Source organism: Peromyscus leucopus, unplaced genomic scaffold (genome assembly GCF_004664715.2).
Source record: "Peromyscus leucopus breed LL Stock unplaced genomic scaffold, UCI_PerLeu_2.1 scaffold_305, whole genome shotgun sequence".
NCBI lineage: Eukaryota > Metazoa > Chordata > Mammalia > Rodentia > Cricetidae > Peromyscus > Peromyscus leucopus.
The window spans coordinates 2,309-15,800 of NW_023505184.1; the positions used below are offsets into that span (position 1 = coordinate 2,309).

The following is a 13,492-nucleotide window of genomic DNA, read 5'->3' on the forward strand; positions in this document are numbered from 1 at the left end:
GCGCCAATGTGTGAGGCTCCAATCAGAGGCATGGGGACTCCTCAAAAAGCCTTTGCTTGAAGATGACTGTAGCCAATCTATGCCCTACGCTGATAATAACTAAGAGAGTTGACTTCCAGGAACCTTAACTTTCTCTGTGCAACACAAGGAGATTTGCCTCCCAAAACCTGGCAATTTTTTTCATAATTTATATACCCTGACCAATTAAAAATCTGTGCACAGAGGCGAAAGGAACTTGCTCACTTGCTTCCTTCTTGAACTTCCTGTGTCTGCCAAATCATGTCATTATCCCTCAATGTTTCTCTTGGTTGCCCCCAAGAAATATAAAGGCATTCGCATTAGAAAGTACTAGAGATCCCCTATAACAATAGGATGCACCTATCTAAACTGCATGGTAGAAAACTCCCCCATACAATGTAGAAGGGATCTATCTTTAAGTAAATCCTTATCTGAACTAGCTCTTATTTTCCAAAGAAGACTTTGTGGCTAGAAAAGAGGCTTCTACTTCAGGTTGGCTGGAGTGGATACCAAACGCCTTGGGAAAATCATATTTTTCAAAGTTTCTAATGTGTTACTCCATCGTAATGTCTGCTCTGGGGGCCTCAGAACAAGTAATACACGTTTAGAAAACTAATCTTCCAGCCACTGGGGTTAGATGGGAAAGGAAGCCAGAGACTGAGCTTAAGCTCCAGTTTGTGGAACAACTCCAAGCCAGCTTCAGGGAAACGCCCCTAACCCTTCAGTCACCCCAGTCACACCTCCTCCTCTCCACTAATTTTCTATTAATAAGTGGGAGGGTTTGTGGTGCTGAGTTTTAAGAGGACCTGGTTGGGTGTGGTGGCATGGGCCCACCGTCCCAGGAGGAAGGGCTGGAGAATCTCCAGTTTGAGGCCAGTCAGAGAGGGTCTCAGAAAGGAAGAGAAGGGAGGGGAGGGGGAGGAAGAGGAAGGGGGACCGGAAGGAGAGGAGAAGGAGAAGTGGGGAGAAAAGCGGCAGAAACAAAGGGAAGAGGAGATGAACACAGAGGAGGGCAAGGCAAAGAAGAGGAGGAAGGAAGAGGAAAGGGAAAGAAAGCCTTCCCTACCCCAGGAAAGATGCATCGCTCTCTGAAGTAGCCATCTGAATCCTTCAGAACGAAATAGCACTTTCCCAAGGAAAGGAGGGGGAGATGTACTGGAGAACTGGCTTTTAGAAAAAAAAAAAAAAAAAAAAGTGGTCCTGAGGTGGGCGTGGGGGAGTATTCCCTGCACGTCTGCCCGTGTGTGGTAAAGGGGAGGGGTGTTGAAAGCAGAGAAGGCTGTTCAAATTAGCCTAAGATGGAGTTTATAGATGAAATCAACACTTACCTCTGTTGTTGTTACACCATCCCATTGTTGAGGGTTAACAAAGGCGCCACTGTCTCTTTAAGCCATTCAGTGCTAGGAGTTCCCAAGTGGAATTTCTCTCTCTCTCTCTCTCTCTCTCTCTCTCTCTCTCTCTCTCTCTCTCTCTCTCTCTCTCTCTCTGTGTGTGTGTGTGTGTGTGCTTGTGTGTGTGTGTGTGTGCATTCCTAGTCCCTCCACCAGCTTGAAGGGAGGGAGACCTCTCCAAGTTCTCTTGACCCTGGATTGCAGAAGATTTCAACGACACCTTAGCCTCTGTGATGTAGAACATACAGTATGTCCAAAAAGAGCAGGGCTCCAGAACTCTGAGTCCCTCTCTTCCCACTGTTCTCAATAGGGAAAGGAAAAGTGGATTAAAGTGCTCACAGGCTTGGAAACACGTCCAGCACCCTCACCCCAGCTTCTGGAAGAAAGCATATGGGTATGACTTCAGAATCCGAATGTAACCCAAAGGGAAAATTAATCACCGCACAGGAAAAACTGATCAAGAAGAGAGAAGCCAGGAGCATGGCTTCCACTGCATGTCCCCTCCCTCAACTATCTCCTCAATGTCTTCCTTTTTAGGAAAAGAAACACACACAACAAAAAATCAAAACATGTACCCTCCATTTCATTTCATGCGCGCGCGCGCCGCGCGCGCACACACACACACACACACACATACACACACACTTTGTTCTTTACACTTATTAAAGCAGTGTTCTGTCAAGTCACTTGAGACATTTTTTTTTTCTGACTTTCAGTGATGAACCTCTAGCTGGAGCTTTCACCAGGTTCTCATGGTTGTTTAATACCATAACATTTTTAAGCTGAGATGAAGAACCGCAACAACAATAACAAAAAAAAACCCACAACAAACAAACAAAAAACAACCAAAAAACACCAAAGGGTTCTTCCCTTAGTTGCTTGTGGGGGGGGGCTTCCTTAGTTTCCCCACCAACTAAGTCTTAGGAAGAAATTAGCTTTTGCATATACATAAAGAAACTAAACCAACCCAGACAAAGGAAAGTTGAAGAGGTACTGTCCCATCCATTTCTCCTTCCTACCATCTGTACGGGGGCCATTGGTGACCGGTGGCCAGCTGGAGTTTGGGATGGAAGTAATTAACTGGAAACCTCAAGTCCCTGCTGCGGGCAACTGGAAAAAAACTGGATGCCAGTGCAGTGTGGCCCCAGAGCCAGGGCACCAGTCAGCTCCCTGCAGAACCTCATGCCACCAAGTTTGTCTTAGGGGTGGGTACAGTGGAAGCCGCAGCCCCCCCATGTTGTTCACATCTAAAGGTGCAGGGCACAGAGAATCTGACAGGACCCTCTCCACAAGTCAACCTGAATAAACACTGTCGGCCTTCAGATGATTTACTTCCTGAGGAAACACATTCCGTCCTACTCAAGAGTTTCCTATGACTCCTATTTACTACCGACATCATCTCTCCCACTCCAGTTACTGCTGTCATCATCCAGAACGATGTTTTTAATTGTGGTGTGAATTTTTCTCCCCTTTTTGTTTCCTAGCTTCTTCATGCAGCAGAGAGGTTAAAAGTTGACAAGAGCGCAGTGGGAAAAGGACTTTTTATTTGTTTCAATGAAGTGTCGATGCAAAATCGCAAACTTGTGTGTTCCTTCTCAAAAACAGTGAACCAAGGACAGAGGGGAAGGAGGAAAGGGAGGGAGGGAGAGGGAGGAGGGAGGGAGTGAGGAAGAGGGAGAGGGAGGAAAATTGACAAAAAGAGGAAAAAGAATTTGAACAGCAGGAGGGAGATAATAAAATACTGAAAAGAAAGAGAAGAGGGTCGAAGACAAAGGATGAAGAAGAAAGAGAAGAAGGAAAATCTGAAAAGAAAGGAGGCTGGTTCCTTGTTTGTTCACAGTTAGGCTTAACCGGCTATCACTCCAGCAAAGTCTTCTTGGCAATCAATCCAGCTGCCTTTCTATAGGATGAATATCTCAGTCTTGCTAAGAACACAGAAACCAAAATGCATTGGAAACTTCTGGAGAACTTTGCAAACTGGAGACAATAAAAGGGACGATTCATTTCCTTCCTTCTTTTCCAGCATGCCATCAGGAATATACATCACAAGAATTACCATTAGCCATTCCAGCTTCTGGAGAGAAAAAGATGTTTTTAAAATATGCATTCTCTAGAAAGCCAAACATTTCTCATATTTGCTTTCCCTGCACTAAGGAATGGAGGTACCACTGATCTGTCTTTCTCTGGACACAAGCTTGTTAGCCTACATCATTAAGGAAAAAATATATATATCTCCCTGGACCTATAACTGAGTGTCTGAAAATAAAATTTGCCCATGCCCCTCCCAAAAACCCAAGACAGTAACTGCCCTCCAATGCCCCGGATTAACACATTTTCTCACGGAGAAGCTTGGGCACTGTGTCTGTAACGCTAAAGGCTGACAGATCTGGTCATTTAAAAAATTTCTCTCTGCTCACTATATGCTGCTTGGTAATTCGGGGCTCCTGACTTTCTGCATTGAACTAGGTGACTACGGCAGAGAGGCAGCACCCAGCTCCCTGCTCCCCTAAGCTAATTGAATCAGGGGTTGCCTGAGAACTGCACCCCACACAAGGAGATGAGGTCTCCCTAGACTCCCCAGGGGCTTCCTGGTAAAGGAGGGGGGTTTAGAGAAAAATTAGGAGAGACATCAGAAGCATCCACCAGACAGTTCCAGTAAGCAGATGATGGAGATGCTGCTACTGATGATGATTATGATGGTGGTATGATATGATGATGATGAGGAGAGGAGGAGGAGGAGGAGGAGAGGAGGAGGTGGAGCTACTTTACCCAGGAAGTCTATATAACACTTTTTTTGTGCTCTTGGCTTCTATTTGAAATGTCTGATGAGGCCAGGTGATCTGTACCCATTCATTCAAGGCAACAGACTCTATCAAACTATTTTTTGTTGCTGTTTTTAATTAGATTTATCCTTTAAAACAGAAAGTGCATTACATTTCATGGGTCTTGCAAAGGGGCTGCCTTTTCTTTACAAATTCCTGGTATAAATTAATAAATGTTAAAGAGGCTAATATATCACCGTTATTAGCTTAAAAAGAAAACAATTTACATATTCTATAGTATTCTTATGATACAAAAACACTTCGAATTTAATTACAGCAACTAAATGGAATTCTTATGTTCTGACCCAGAGCGCTTGTAACAATTCCCACCATCTACTTTTAACACGCATTTTTATCAGAAAGGGGTTAAATTAAATACAAGGTCTTGTAGCCCCTCCCTCCCCAATATTTTCTTTAAATCACTAATAAATAGCACAAAACGACTGTGCAATTTCGGAAGGAACCCAGAAGCTGGTGTGAAAGCTCGCAGGTCCTGCAATTTCAGGCTTTAAGTCCTGGGTGGGGCGGGGGACCTGGGGCTGCCCTGGGGCCCAGCGAGGTTGGCCGGGCTCGCTAGAATCGGCGAAAGGGGATGAACGGTTAGGAAAGATCCAGAGCCGTAAAGGAGTGAGTCGGGAGGTGTCTGGGGAGGGCGATGACATTCTTTCTGAGATTCCCGAGTTAAAACGAAAGACGGCCAATGGTGTGAATATCTCTTAAAACCAACGGGAGGAAAGGTAGCCATCTCTTTATACCAAATTCCAAAAAGCATTTTACATTTTAAATATTCACAATAAAGTAACTTCTAGTCAGTGTGACTCACGATTTATTTACATAGAGCCTTCAACAGGTTACTTAGTGGGCAGAGCAGTTGTGGGCAGCGGGAGCCTCGGTCCCCTTTTTTCCTAGGCGGCGGGCGACGCCCTGCGTGGCTCGGAGAATCCACCAGGCGCTGGCCGGCGACTCTTCGGAAACACGACCGGGATCTCAGGGACCGCAGAGCAAGGGACCGAGCCTGGATGGGGAGCAGGGGGATGGGGGGGGGGCAGTGCTGACGTCGAGGCTGGGAAGGGTCCTGGGGAGCCGCGGGGTTGCGGGTTCGGCTGCGGGTTTGTTTTTTTGTTTTTGCGCAGTGCAGTCGGCGGGCTCCCTTCTCATCCACGCGCCGTCCTACGCCACCCCCCCCCAGCCCCGCCACAATTTCTAGGTTAAAAAAATAGATATGTACATCTTAGAAAAATAGTAAAGGCCCGGGGAGCAGCGGGGTGCTGGGGCCCGGGTTGGGGGTGGGGGACGGGCTGAGGGGCGCGGGGCGGCCGAGATCCCGCGGCGTGCGGGCGGCGCTCAGGACGAGCCCTCGGCCTCCGAGGCGTGCAGCAGGAGGCCGCCGCTGCTCGACTTGCTTTTTCAGCAGCTGCGTGATTTTCTCGTCGTCAGAGTTCGGGTCCAGAGGCTTGTTGTAGTCGTCGTCGTCGTCCTCGTTCTCCGAAGTCCCCTTGAGCCGCTCGTCTCCGAGTCCTGCTTCTTCTTGGCCGTGGCCATCTCAGCCGCGTGTTTCTTCCTCCACTTGGTCCGGCGGTTCTGGAAGAACCTGAGCTCCGAGAGAGGGCAGGGGAGGGGAGGGCAGAGGCAGGGCCGGGGAGAATTGAGCGCCGGGAGACCCAGGCTCCCACCTCGCCACCCTCCCTCGCGGCCCCGGGGTCCAGGCGTCAAAGTCAGGCTGCCGGCCTCGCTAACCCACCGCCGTTGCCATAGCGATAGTAACACAAGAGCGCCGAGGCCGGCCCTAAGCCGTTTCTCCGAAAGAGTGAAAACAAGACTTGGGTCGAGCTTCCCTAAAATAAAACTTGCTTTTCCTACGTTCCGACTGGAAACGGAACACTTGCTTAGTTTTCCCGTCGTGGCAGATTTTAGTCCTTAACTTGTAATCGTAGATTGAGAACTTTCAAACAACTACAGTGCCGTGTGTTTGTGATTTATCTTCCGTAAGAGCACAGTATTAAATCCAGTGACATCTGCTGTGTTTTCACTTTTGAACACTTGACTGTGTACTTATTTGAGGCCTGAATCCGCACTAACATCATTGCTCGATCCCCCTCTCTCCTCTCCACAACACTTTAGATGCGTGATCCCAAGTTTTCTGATAAAACGACAACTTCAGGTCATTCATAGCAACCAATACAGAGGCGTGGAGACATTTAACGTCCCAGTCAGAATCATCATGGTGCTAAGTTTCTTTCCCTACCCTCAATGTTCATAAAACCAAAGGTGAAATATTATGGTCTCGTCTATTCTTTCAAACACTAGTGTAATATTGCTACTGCCTAAGACATTCGTTGGAAATACAAATACGTTCAGTCTGTTCATGATGTTTGACACGGGTCTGACACCTGTATTTTTATCTTTAGGATCAGGAATAAACAACCAATTTTCTGAACATTTTGAACTGCCCTCTCTTTTATGCTTCTGATCTGTTGTGCATTTTATTCAGGGAATTAGAATTGTTAGGAAAAGTGGTTTTCTTTATATTGCTATAATTCACTTCCGGCCATATGGACATATTTATGGTGACAGATGAAGACCTCAGATTAAGGTGATGGGCTCTCTAGCCACCCACTAAAAATAATTTCAAATGTGATGGTTTTCTAATGACACTGTGAAAATCTCGGCTGAAATAGATTGTGTGATGTTTGGCTAGCAGGAAATAAAGTATCAGACTTAATGATGTTGCTCCTTAATGAGAAACAATATAACTAAAGAAAAGCAGATCCACACACTCTCACCATAAAGAAAACAAGTGTAACAAACTGAACTGGACCAAGAGAACACAGAAACCCAGTAAACCATCAGATTGAATTTACACAGCGGGTTCAACCCCTTATTTTCAGAGACAGACTTCTAAAATTTGATTTCCTAGAAATAAAGTATACAACTCAATTATAAGCAAAGTGACATCTTACTTTGCAAATTTTCATAAACTGCAGTATCTTAATTCTGCCGATAAACTTGCTTTAAACAGAATTCAACCCCATAATACCCTAAAAATCTTGTCAGCTCATTTGGAAAATTACTATTCCAAAATGATTATCTTCATCTAAGCCAAAAGCAAGCTTTATCAGTGTTAAGTTCCTCTGGATTCATTTACCCCTAATCTACAAGTTAATATAGAAGTATTATTGGTGCTGATAACCGTTAGGAAATTATATATCTAGTGGAGCCTGGATCGGCAAACAAAAGCTTAAGTGTCTTTACAAATAAGCAAAATCAAGCTTTCTAATCGGCTCAATCTGTGCTCAGATATATTTCCTTAGTGCTTTTTTCTCTGATAAAGGCGAGTTCCCCCAGTACCGGCTGCAGTCTAGATTAGCCTAATTTCTAAGGCGGGGACTCGAATCCTTTTGTTCATCAACAGTTTGCCTCCAAAAGACCCCAGGCCTGGGGGGGGGGACTCTTCTCTCCGCTCCCACTTCTCCCCAGGCTCCTCAGAGCGCCACTCACCCCCACTAGTTTGTTAGTTTGGCGAGGGGAAAACACAGGCGCGTGTGCGTGACACACACACACCACACACACACACACACACACGCACGCACGCACGCACACGCACGTCCGTCTGGGGAATGCTATCCTGGGGGTGTCAAAGGTCCACTCACCTTGACTTGACTCTCCGTCATCCCCAAAGAATAGGCCAAGCGAGCTCTCTCTGGCCCCGCCAAGTATTTCGTTTGTTCGAAAGTCTTCTCGAGGGCGAAGATTGTTGGCCAGAGAACGTGGGTCTGGTGTTTCTCTTCCATCTTTGTCCAAACAAAATGGATCCTGATCTGCAAGAACCGATATCATAACAGAGAGTGACCAGATGATCAGCTACAGGGCTCCACGGCGGGGGGGGGGGACAGGGAGCGATTGGCAAAGCCATGCTTTGATAGTAGACGCTTATCCGGCCTGCACCAGAAGCGCACCCAGCACGTCCTTTTGGCGCTTGCCTGCTACTTTTGTCAAAAGCAGTGCGGTCCAAGCAGCAGTAAATACTTTCTGCTTAACCACATTGCCAAACAGCTAGGAACCACTGCTGAAGAGTTCAGGACTGAAAATGACACACACACACACACACACACACACACACACACACACACCCTGAAACTAAGCAGGAACGCATGAGAAAGGTCACCCTTCCCTCCCGGGGTCAGTCCCTGTGCGCAGGGAAGACAAGTAGTTTGGTATGAAGGTAACTACGTTTTTATTTTATATTATATTTTGTCGTCCCCCCCACACACAACCTTGGTCACTTCTCTAACTTGTGTTGGGCCACAAAAAGGCTCCTTGTGTTTTGCACAGTTGTGAACTAACAGGTCCCTAGTCTGAGGCAGCTGTGAGCTGGGGGGAGAGAGGGAGGGGGGTGCGGGACACAGCTTTTGGCGATCCCTACAGTCAACACTAATACGTGTCCCGGACACCCCAATAACCCTGAGGATCACCTCCCAAAGAGAGCCTCACTTGGTTCCCTCGGTTACTGAAGTTATTGCCACTAAGCCTCAAGTATGGAGTTCCAGTGACTTGGACTAACTTCGGGCGACTTGGTCACCAGCAAAGAACAGAGTGAGAAGAGGATCTGAGCCGGACCCTGGACGCCATCTGGGGCTAGGAGCTTCTGGGGCTGTGGCCCACTAGCCAGAAGACTACCAAGGCCATTGAGTTGACCCAGACAAATCTTTGGGAGTTCCATTTTACTGCTCTGTCACGCGTCACATTTCTCTCCCTCTCCTTTCTTGTGTTAGGTCATTGAGTGTCAAATTCCTCCTCAATGTGCCCAGATCAAACTTGCACAGGACCCTGGGGTCCAGGAGTAGGGAAGACCCAGGCCCCGAAGCTTCCTCGCCCCGGTTCTGGGAACCGCCGCTGTAGACAAGCGTACTGGAGGTGTGCAGGGAGATGGCCAAAAAAATGTGAGCTAGAGACGTCAAGGAAGGAGGTGTGCGTGGGGATGCCTGCTTTTCCTGGGGCGGTAGGAAGTTGCCCGTCCACGCTCTCGGGTTTGCGGAAAACCCGGGTCAGGCTTCTGAAGCCTTGAGGGAGGCTCTGGTTGGCAAGAAAGAGCCAGAAAAACAGGGGTGCAGAGGCCTTTCTCCCCCCACCCACCCCGCTTCCCAACTCTCTTAACCCAGAGCTGGGTAATTCACGCACAGCCCAGACAAAAACTCGCCCACTGCGCTGCGTTCTATCCAGACACACGCTCTCCGCGGAGCCCAGGCCTGCCCGGCTTGACGACCTCAGGAAAGCTTGCGTCCCTTGCTAGACGCCCGGCCCAGCCACCATCCTGCTGATCTGGCACTGTCAAACTCCTGGGGTGGCCCCGAGGACCCACCCACCCTCCGGCACACTAGGGGACAGGACCCGAGAGCAGGCGTAGGAACGCGGGACCCGGGCCCGCGACAGTACTCACGGGCGTACAGCCAGGCGTGCGTCCTCCAGGGCGGGCTCTGCATCACCCGGCCAGAAGATGGGCGTCCCGGGCAGCTCGGCCAGGGCTTGTACCGGCCCACGGCGCACGGCCGCGGCGCTGCTGAAGTAGAGCCCGGCGCGGCGGCGGCGGCTCAGGCTGGCTGAAGCGGGGCAGCGGCCAGCAGCCCCGCGGGCGACGAGGCGGCGGCGGCGGCGCGGCTGCAGCGGCGGCGGCGGCGGCCGCAGAGGCCGAGGTGGCGGACGGACGAGGCGGACGAGGAGGAGGAGGAGGACGAGGACCCCGAGGGCGAGGCGGAAGGAGGGGCGCCCCCGAGGCCACCGCATGGAGGGCCGGCTCAGGATGTCGTTGATGCCGTGCGGGTGGCGGCCGAGAGCTGCGGCGGGGGCTGCTCAGGGACGAGAGGCCCCCGCGGCCGGGGCTTCAAGCCGCCTGGGTTGTGGCCCCAAAGGCGGGGAGGGCGACGAGGACGAGGAGGACGAGGAGGAAGAGGGGGGCCCGGTGGCAGCGGGGGTAGGCGGCGGGGTACAGCGGGTCTTCATCTCGGCCATGCTGTGCAGGGCGGCCAGGGGCGGGCTGCTGAGCAGGAACGCGCTCTGCCGGGGCCCCTCCATCGCCCCCACAGCTAACATCCCACAGCCAGGCCCGAACCGGCAGCCGCGCAGGCCGGTGGCCCCGCCGGCGCTCCGGAGAGCCGAGGCGCCGGAAAGGGGGCGCAAGTTGGAGTGTGGCTCGGCTCACTCGGAGGCACCACCGGCCAAGCCCGGGGCCGCGGCGCCGGGAGTTGCTGTCCGGGATGCGCAGCAGAAATGTCCAAGCCCCCCGCGGGAGGCTGCGGCCGGCGAGGCGGCGGGAGCGCGGGCGGGCTCGGCGCGGCTTCGTTCGGAGAGAGTGGCGGCTTCACCGGCGCTCAGAGCGCTCTACGTCTCCTCTTCGCCAGTCCCCCGCGAAAAAACACCAAAACTCGCCCGGAGCTGGTCCCGGAGAGTTCCACAGCGCTGGAGCCACCCGGCGACACTTTGATGTTGGAGGTGGGGGCTGGCGCGCCGGCTTTGGGGAGCTTCAAAGGCGCCGCGTTCCGCCCGGTGCGCGCCTCTAAGCTGGCTCGGGAGCTCAGCGCCGCCGCGGCGCAGCTGATTCGCACTCGCTGCTCCCTGGCTCGCGGGACCACGAGCGCAGCCGCCCAGCGCGGGGATCGCGCCTGCCACCGCCGGGGCCTGGCTCTCTACTGCGCCAGAGAGGCAGTGCCACCTCCGCGGCCCGGGGACTTGGCGCGCCCACGCGCCGGCTTCCCCTCTGGACAGCGCGAGTAGCTAACGAAAAGGAATTATTTTAAAAAAAAAAAAAAAAAAAAAAAAAGACAAAAACCTAAGTGTGAAAAGTCTGACGGGTCGGTTCCCGCTCCGATCGTCCGTCCGCTTCTGCAAACCGGCCCAGCGACCCCCGCCCGCCCACCCCCCGGCGCCCTCTCTTGCTCTCTCTCACTCTCCGCCTTTCTCTCGCCTCTCTGGCATTTCTCCTTGGCTTTCCAGGCTTGGCTCTTCTAAACCCTGTCCTCTGGCCAAACTGACCCTCTCGGCGGCTCTTCCCTTCTCTCCTCGCTCCCTCCGGGCCTGACAGTTCGGATGAAGCTCTCAAAGGTAATAAAACATTTGCACCCCTCCCTGCCGCTCTTTAGCTGGGGGGACGCAAGGGAGGGGCGGTGGGGGGGCCAAAATGAGAACTTTCGGGGACGTCACTCCGGGGCGGCTCGCCGGGGCGGGGCTGAGGAGCGGGGCGCAGGTCTGGGGCGTAACCACCGCCTCCAATAGCGCTCCGCTTCGGCCGGGCCTCGCTCCCGGGGCACGCCCACCAGAGAGCGCCACATCCTCTGATTGGCTAGAGCTAGGGAGCCGTAAGGCCGCGCCCTCCTAGTCCCCGCCCAGCGTCCCTTGGGCGGAGCCAAGAGGGGAGGGACCTGGCGAGAAGAGTGGTTCCAGCCCCCGGCCAGCGGCCGGGCTCAATTAATTGTGCAAAATAAAATGGAAAAGGGGAGGAGGGAGCAGGGACGAAGAGGGTATTACTTTTTAAAGAGAGGAATAATGAAAAGCCAGCCCTTTTATGGAAAAGCAGTTTAAGTTCGTCCCTTCCGCCCACACCAGCTCGCGTCATCCTCTTCCACTTCCCCCACCAGCTCTCGGCGCCTCACCTCGAACGGTGTCTGGACCCTCGCGAAACGGAGCTAATGAAGCAGGCAGCGGGCGCATCCCAGGCCGGGTTCCTTCTTTTGAAGGGATTAATTAAAGACCATCTGGGCTCTTCCAGAATTGTGTAAATTAATTTTTTGCTCCTTAAGCCTATAGATGTCCTTTAATCCCTCTCAGGCCTAAGAGTCATCCTGACCCATCTTTCCACCTCCTTCTCTTTTCTGTTTCTTCTCCATGTTTATTTTCATTCCTGCCCCCCTCACACACACATCGTTATCACTTATAGGGGGGTCTCATTGCTCTGGGAACGAAATCAGCTAAATGGGAATAATTTTTCTCTTGCGTGGAGTCTAAACCTAAGAAGAATGAGGTGAATAATAATAATAATAATAATAATAATAATAATAATAATAATAAACCTCTCTCTATTTTTGTTAGTTGGATTCACACGAGGCAGAATCACTAAAATTCACGCGACAACTTTTAGAAACAGAAATACCTCCAGAATGTCTAGTCCAACTCTCAGCCCGGGCTGTTGAGGAAGCTGGAGATGCCGGGACTTGTAGGCTGGGATTAGGAGCCATGGTCAAAGGAGCTTTGCTCCTTGTGGCTGACCTTTAAGTTCTGGTCAGGGTTGACCTAAGCGAGGAGAAAAGCGCTTGGGTCGATCTTGAAGAACAAGGCAGTTAATGCACCAGTGTCTGGGGTGGGTGGGGGGTGCCACCACACAGATCTGCATGAGATTATGAGCCCAAATTTAAGGCTGAGAAAACAGAAATGGACACAACAAACCACCCAAGAATAAAAATTGAGCTACACCAGGGAGCTTGAACGTCAAGGCGCCTTTGTTAGTTCAAGCAGGAGGCCCTAATCATCCCTGTACCTTTCTTTCCTAAGCTTAGTCTTGTACAGGTGTCAACCTGGGGTGGAGTTGAAATGTGAGAGCAAAGGTTATTCACCTTTTGCTCCTTTCATCCACTGTGAGTCGAGGGACTGATATTTGTCTTCCTCTATCTGTCCCACCTTTATTAACTTCAAAGACTTGGTTCACACCGTCGTTTCATAGACTTTAGGATCTGACCTAGGAAAGGCAGGGTTCTGCAGGGATGGGAGGCATGCTAAGGGGCTGCCAGCCTCCAGCTTCGGAGTGGAGCTGCAGTGGGGACTCTCTGCACTTCCCACGCCCCGACCGATCGCCTCTGCGCCTAAACCCGAGGCGAGCAGCCAGCCAAATTCGTAGGGAGGCTCGGAAGCCACGGTGGCGGCGGTGCGCCAAGGACTCCGATTCTGGCGCTGGAATTTCGATGCTCTGGCTTCCTCACAAACTGCTCCCACTCGGATCCAGCATTTCCCCGGTAACACAAGATCAGCCTGCAACCCGAATCTAGGGCTCAGCCATCTGCTCAGGTCCTCCCGGAAGAGCGTTCTCGGGACTAGGTAGGAACTGAGAAAACCAAGCTACTGGTTTTCTAAGCTAACTGCTCAAGAAGTAGCTATCCCAGTAGACACTGTAATCGGGAAAGAACTGGTAGTTCTAGGGGAAAAATCATTTTTCTATTGAGAATTTAGTATTTGGTGTTGAGGAGGAGATGTAAAAAAGAGACCTGAGAGAGAAAGACA

General features: G+C 51.3%; 1 pseudogene; it reads right to left on the minus strand.

The window, feature by feature from the left end:
• Positions 1-5,575: 5,575 nt before the first annotated feature.
• On the minus strand, positions 5,576-10,318 carry LOC114695745 (annotated as a pseudogene).
• Positions 10,319-13,492: the final 3,174 nt, after the last annotated feature.